We start from the raw sequence: 7,345 nt of genomic DNA, 5'->3' as shown, positions 1-7,345 counted from the left end.
GAGGGAGCAGAGGGGGATAGGGACGGAGGGAAGGAGCGAGGAGAGTGAGAGAGGGAGCCAGGGGCTGCGTGGCGTCGCGGGAGGCGACCAGGGGAGGAGGAGGCAGCCAGGCAGGGAGGAGGTGGCCGGGGCGCGTGGCCGCGCACGCCGGTCGCGTGCCCGTCCTCCTGGCAGGGAGGAAGACGACACGGGGAGGTGGCGGTGGTGGGCTGGGCCAGGCCTCAGCCACAGTGCCGGGCCAGGTGGGCTGAGAGGTGAGCGCCAGGTAGTCCTTCTGCTCTCTCTTTCTTTCTCTTTTCTATTTTCTGCAGTTTGTTTTGATTTAGTTTTAGACACTAAATCATTTTTTTATAAATTCTGTAGGTTTTTATGTGGCTTGCTAAAATATATACAAAGCCACTCACAACTTCCAGAATTATTGGATTCATATTTAATATATATTAAATATAAATCCAAAGCAAATAGTTATTGGATTAATTCAAATGGCCAAAATAATTATCTCTGTGATTCCAAAAATATTGGTTTGAATTTTACCTCTTACCAATATTTCTATGGAATAATAGGAACATTTTCTTGGACTCATTTGAGAAGATTTAAATGTTGGTTATTTTTAAAGGTTTCCTGAGGCTTTTGAAAATTCCTCAATTCAAATTTCATTTGAATTTAAACATGATGCACACATGGAAGCAAGCATAGGTCAGGCCAGAACTAGGGATGTGACAACTCACCCCCACTAAACAAGAATCTCGTCTCGAGATTCAAGCGTAGGGTAAGATGAAGGGGAAACGCAAACTAGTATAATCTTCACGATCCAGGGTGCACTTCATAAGAGCGTTGATTCGATCACCATCTTTGTCTCGACGTCTTGCTCCGAGAACTCTAGCTAACTTGACAACGAGAGGGAAAGAAAGATTCTGGAAGGATCGATCTTCTCAAAGGTTGAACAACTCAGTATCAACTCATGGAATAAGACATTGAAACATCTCTCGAGCTGAGACATGAAACATCCGTCCAAATGAATGGAGTGGAACAGATGTCGAAGGTTCACTAGGTAGACAACAATTCCACGCTTAAAAGGGTGGTGAACGGTTGTCAACGTGGCGAGGAGTTGAGTTGCCATGATACCACAACGAGGCACCTTAGGGATGGTGACTCATAGGAATACCCCCTTAAGTGGCAAAAAGAATTACCTTTGATATAGAGATCATTGAGACTTTCTATATCAGCCTAAGGCAAATCACAGCAATTGATTGGCGGGGGTCGGTAGAATGGCATACTCGGACTTGGATGATGTGGATTACCTTGTTGAAGGCAACGTAATGGATGAATTTGCTTATCACCGGAAATGGAAGAGACCCATGGTAGAATGGCACATTGGTGGTGCAAGCTGGGAGCAAAAATGCAAATGTTGGGAATGATTCTGGTAACTAGGGAAGAACCCAACAATAGAGAGTGAATTCACTGTTTGAAAAGGTCATAGCATTGCCGAGGAAACTGAGAGGAATCCCAGTTAGTGCCGATGATAACACGTAGCACTTGCGCGTGCTCTCAAGAACTTGAGCATTTCCATAATCATCAAGATTTTACCAATATCCGTGTCAAGGATCCTGGCAACGCAACTTACTACCATGATGAATACCGGTGGAAGATGCAGATGCAAAGGAAGATAACACTTTCTCAGATTTCACCCTTGGCGGGGCCAAGGAAATAAAATCTGGATGATCGACCGAGAGACATTTAGCACTCCGCTTCTAATGTTCTCCTTGACGTGCTAGTGTAACCCATTCATAGATATGGTTTGATAACTAGAACATCAAGTAAAGGTCGGACTTCGGGAGCAATAGAATCCATAAGGAACAGTTACGAAGGTAAATCCTACGAAATCCTTATGGGGAGGTGGCCAACTTCCTCAAACAAGATACTACAATAATAGGTCTTCCGGCTGGGTGTGTTGGCCACGACATCCACTTTACCGGTTATCGAAGGACCAATATTATAGTTCTTGGGAAATGTTCCAACCATCATATCTGCCTGAGATTCAGATCTGGTTGGTGTCAGGATATTCCAGACTCATCGAGTCTAGGAAGAAAAATGAAAGTTTGCAACACAAATCGACGAAATGACGTTGCGAGATTCTCGGGAAATGAACTACGATAGCAAGCTCCAAAACATGAGCTGGTTCTGCTACACATGTGTGAACACGCTGCCTCAGACAAACATGATCACATGGTAGTCTTACAATAAAACACTACCGAGTTCTCGTTGGGAACCATCAGCGAGGATATCGAAGTTCTTTCATAAGTCCGGATTAGCTCTTATGAAGATACTCCTTCTCCTTCAACAAATCAGTCAGTGGCTTGGTGTGCTAGGATACACATATGGAATGAAGATGATCAGTCTATCAAACCACAGAATACTTCGCACGTGCATAACTGACTTGGGATGGTTCCAGAGGAGGTAAAAACATGCTTTCTCGAATTCACGGCGGCAACTTACATCAAATGCACGTGAATCAAAGTAAGTCACTTCTTTCATCCAAACATATGCTTCATGAACGAAACACGAAGAAATGCTTACACAAGTTTCCAACACTAGCTTGATGTTCAACAAAATCATGGAGGAGATAAGGATGTTGTCAATGGGCTCAACAACAATTCATCCGGGTTTCCTTTTAAAAGGAATTCCATAGTTAAGTGAACACGGTGATAGCATTGGTCAGACCAAAAGATGTAATGGTATATGCTCGAGGGATCAACCACGAGTAATACAACATTACGAGCATCGTTGGTACTGATTTGATTGACGATAGCCCACACTCAAATCAAGGGATTGATAAGACAATAGGTCCAACAACTGATCACAGGGACCAATCGATGAAGATATCATCTTTCTTCAACACACACTACGCAAGAATATCCCTTTGGAACGAACTAAGTCAGGCAAGCTTTTATCTTCCAACTCTCCAAGTTGCTGTTCAGCTTAACCATCTAGCTCAGGGGTATCCAACACAGACTCTCGGAGAAGGGGTGATTTACAGGAATAAACCAACTTGATCACGAACTCAACATAGCGGTCAGGTGACAACCTGGTAATACTTCCGAGAAGATATTCGGAAAATCACGAACCACCGGTATGTTACTAAGCTCGAGAGCAATCTTTCTTTTGAGGGCAAGACGATATGATCAATGAGTGAGAACCCCCTAAGAATGAGGTTATCGTCCATTTAACTACCAAGCAATGGAGTTGCTAGCAGTATAGATTTCACACATCACGATTCACTTGTCGGCGTTCCGGTTACAACAACACGGGAACCGAGAAATGAATAATGATGGAGAGAAGTATCACTGTGTCAATAGTTCATAAGAGGTGGTGCAATTCTCATGACCATCCTGACATAAAGAGGGTAAGACTTCAAGGTAGAACAGAACAAAAGCTGGATTGGCATTTTGATCTGCGGAATACAACTACTTTGACCCAATCCTGGATATGGATGAGGTACTGGAGTTTGTTTCTCCTAGTCATTCCGGAATAGAATGGCTTGACAGACCACAAGAGCAATAGGCATCGATGAACGAATGCACACATAATCTTGACTATCAATTGATAGACGAGGGTCAGAAGACAATTAAAGAGGGACAACTCAAAGGAACATATGATTTTCCGAGTTGTGGATGCATGGACTAGCATGTCGAACGGGTTCGACATATTTCTTTCGGATAATCCATGCGGAAAGGTAGAACTGGCAGAGTCACAACATAGAATCGAGAACTCATCAAGAGCTCTGGTTGTGATCTTTTGGTTCAAAGAACTTCTGCCATAAAGTGGTTCATAGTATTTGGAAGAAGGAAATACCACGAACTTCGAGGACTATCACAAAGGTTACTAATATCCTAAAGGAACTAGCAACACTATCAACATGAAGTAAGTAGAGTGAATCTCGGTTCGAAAACCCAGAAATAGAATACCTACTACTAAGTAGCATCACGGAATGCGTTCGAGAATAAAGGCCAGAATCATCACACTGGGGCACAAATCATGGCTAAATTACTAGATGATCCCCTAAAACACCTAGGGTCATAATACCAGCTCCAACGTATATGTCAAGGCAATAATGTACCTCAACTCACTGATCTGTGTGATTAATCTGACCAAAGGCACATCGGAAACAGGAGGAAGGGATTTGCAACTGCATCTGACTATTTAGAAACCTGGGATGACTCGGACAGCATAACGGCTGTAAATGCTCAGAAAAGATTTGAGACATTCACAAAAATGGTGGCATAACCACTCAGAGCACAATATCAAAGTTTCGAGATCAACAGTTAACATACAGAAGTCGTAGGAACTGAACTCAAGCTTAAATCCAACAATCTTATAAGTCCATGGATTAGTAACACGTGATCCTGATAGAAAGAAGAGATAGCCTAGTTCTTAATCCCCGTAGAAGAGAAGATGAGGACTCAGATCAGAAGGCCTTGAGGTATAAGGAGTAAAAAGAGCCTTACGTTCCATCCCACAATCAATTCCCTTATATAACTAAAGCATTTCTAGACTCAACTTCGACCAGTTTGGCTTGGTAATCCTACAGGCAGTCAAGCTCTGATACCAACGCTGTCAGGACCCCGACTCAATGCCACATCGATCTAGCATGTAACACCTCATATCACTTTGCGGCCTCACGCACGGTATTCCCACGGGTGTCGCCTTACCTTTGCTCGGGACCGTTTGCGTCTTTTGGCACACGTATATGATAGTGTCGCTAGCATCCATATGATAAGGAGCCCGGGCTGACATGGCTAGTCGTAAACCCAAAGTGGCACAAACTTACAGGGACAGGCATCCATGACCCAACATCGAACGTGTCGGTCATCAGCGAGTGAATCCAGGCTGTAGCACTGGGCTAGCAGGACTCCGGTGAACCGGGCTGTAGCGGGCTAACAGGACTCCGGTATTCATCGTGCGACATTTCCCCGAAGGGACAAACACAGGAACGAAGAAGGACACATGCCGGCCAGCCTAAGCGTTCCGGAGCAGTAGCAAGCTACCATGGCTCAGTGGAAACACTAGGAGACATTTCCCGGTAAGAGAGGCTACTAAGGATAAACAGCTAGATAGTCAGATTCCACACATACCAAGCATTTCAATAACATACACACAATATGCTCGATATGTGCAAACACAACATGGCATCACAACATGACTCTACGACTCAAGTATTTATTCAATAGGCTCCGAGGAGCGAGATAATACAATCATGGGTCTCATGACCCAACAATCAGAGCATACAAGTCAAAGCACAAGCGGAAGCTTAACATGTCTGAGTACAGACAGTTATAAATGAAAAAGGCTGAGAAGCCTGACTATCTACCAGATCCTGCCGAGGGCACAAGATCGTAGCTGAGGTAACAAGCTAAACATCAAAGTCCAAGCGGAACTACTAGCGAGACTGAAGTCTCTCTGCAAAACATAAAATAGGCAAACATGAGTACAAATGTACCCAGCAAGACTTACATCAGATCTATCTACATATGCATCATTATCAACAAAGGGGATGGTGGGGTTTAACTGCAGCAAGCCAGCTTTGACTCGGTGGCTATCCTGAACTACGACTGCAAGTAACTCTGTTGAGGTGGCGCACACGAGTCCACATATTCACCATATCAATACACCACTATGGATCCGCTCCGTCTCCCTACGAGAATGCCATCCATAGCACTCACGCTTATCTTGCGTATTTTAGAGTATCCACTTTCAATTGTCTATGAACTGTACAAGGGGTCCAAGTTTCCATATCCGAGGAATCCGGCTATTCGAATAGATGATGTTAACCCTGCAGGGGTGTACTTCTTCACACACGCTTTCGCCACTTATCGCCCTGTACACGTCATGTACCTCGGCAACCTTCAAGCGGAAGCCGGGCGAGGGAGTCGGCCACGACCTGACTAACCGCACAAGTCTCTAGTCCAGGTTTATCGCCTATTCGGGTTCCATCCGCAAGGAGATCCGGCCGGGGTGTCGCTTACGGCCCCAAACGATGTGAGCAGGGTTCCCAAGCCCACCATCCGGGTGCCACTTGGTACACCGTGCCACTGTGCCTAGTCTGTCCCAAGCCCACCTGTACCGGGTGCCACTTGGTAGACTACTAACACTACCTACAAACACCAGAAACTAGTTGCAACTCCTGGACAGAGATCATGTTGATTAATAAGTCGAGAGAGCTTGGAGCGCCCGGAGCCCAATGTGTGGTAGTAACTGATCATGGATCACAAACACAGAACTCAGTTCCTGAGGACGGCTGCAATGAGACAACCCACCATGTACTCCTACATGGCCTCTCACCGCTACCTTTACCAAATCGTGTTCATACACTTAGCTCACACACAGTAGGACATGTTCACACGCCTCTGATTCATCCCCGATGGATCAGACCTGACTCAACTCTAAGCAGTAGCAGGCATGACAAACAAGCATAAATGAGTAGGCACATCAGGGCTCAAACAACTCCTACTCATGCTAGTGGGTTTCATCTATTTACTGTGGCAATGACAGGTCATGCAAAGGATAAGGGGGTTCAGCTACCGCAGCAAGTAACAGTTGAATCGTTGTTGTCCTAATGCAGTAATAGAGAGCAGAAGCGAGAGAGTGGGATTTTATCGGAATGAACAAGGGGGTTTTGCTTGCCTGGCACTTCTGAAGATAACATAGTTCTTCATCGGTGTCATCGATCTCGTCGTCGGAGTCACATCTATCGAGAGAGGACAAACACCGGCAACAAAGAAGAAATACAATCTTTGCAATGCACAATATGATGCATGCTCATGACATGGCAATATGAATGTGTTTTGGGCTAATGCAACTAGCAACAGATTAAATGAAGTTGGTTTGAATACAAGATTCAAATTCAAACTCCATATGTGATTATTCAAATGCCATTTAATTGATTTGTGCTAAACAGCAGCTATAAGTTGTTCTAACATGCATGAAAATGGTATAGATGGATTCCTTGAATTTTTCTGATAATTTTTCATATATAAATTATTTCATTTGGAGTTACGGTTAATTTTCTATGATTTATTGAAGTTTTAGCTATTTTCTGAAATTTCCTGAATAATAATAAATCCAGAAATGATTTATGGCGTCAACACCACGTCACTGTGACGTCAGCAGAGTCAACTGGGCGCCCCAGGTCAAACCTGACCAGTGGGGTCCACTGGTCAGTGACTCAGGAACTAATCCCGGTCAAACCCAGCGCTGACTGGGGTTTGACCAGGGGTGGGGCCTACTGTCAGTGGCTGTAGGTTGATTAACCAGCTGGGTTAGCTCCTAATGACGGAGCCACGTCAGC

The sequence above is a fragment of the Triticum dicoccoides genome, chromosome 4A (assembly GCF_002162155.2).
Source record: "Triticum dicoccoides isolate Atlit2015 ecotype Zavitan chromosome 4A, WEW_v2.0, whole genome shotgun sequence".
Lineage (NCBI taxonomy): Eukaryota > Viridiplantae > Streptophyta > Magnoliopsida > Poales > Poaceae > Triticum > Triticum dicoccoides.
Note: the sequence above shows the minus strand (reverse complement) of the source record.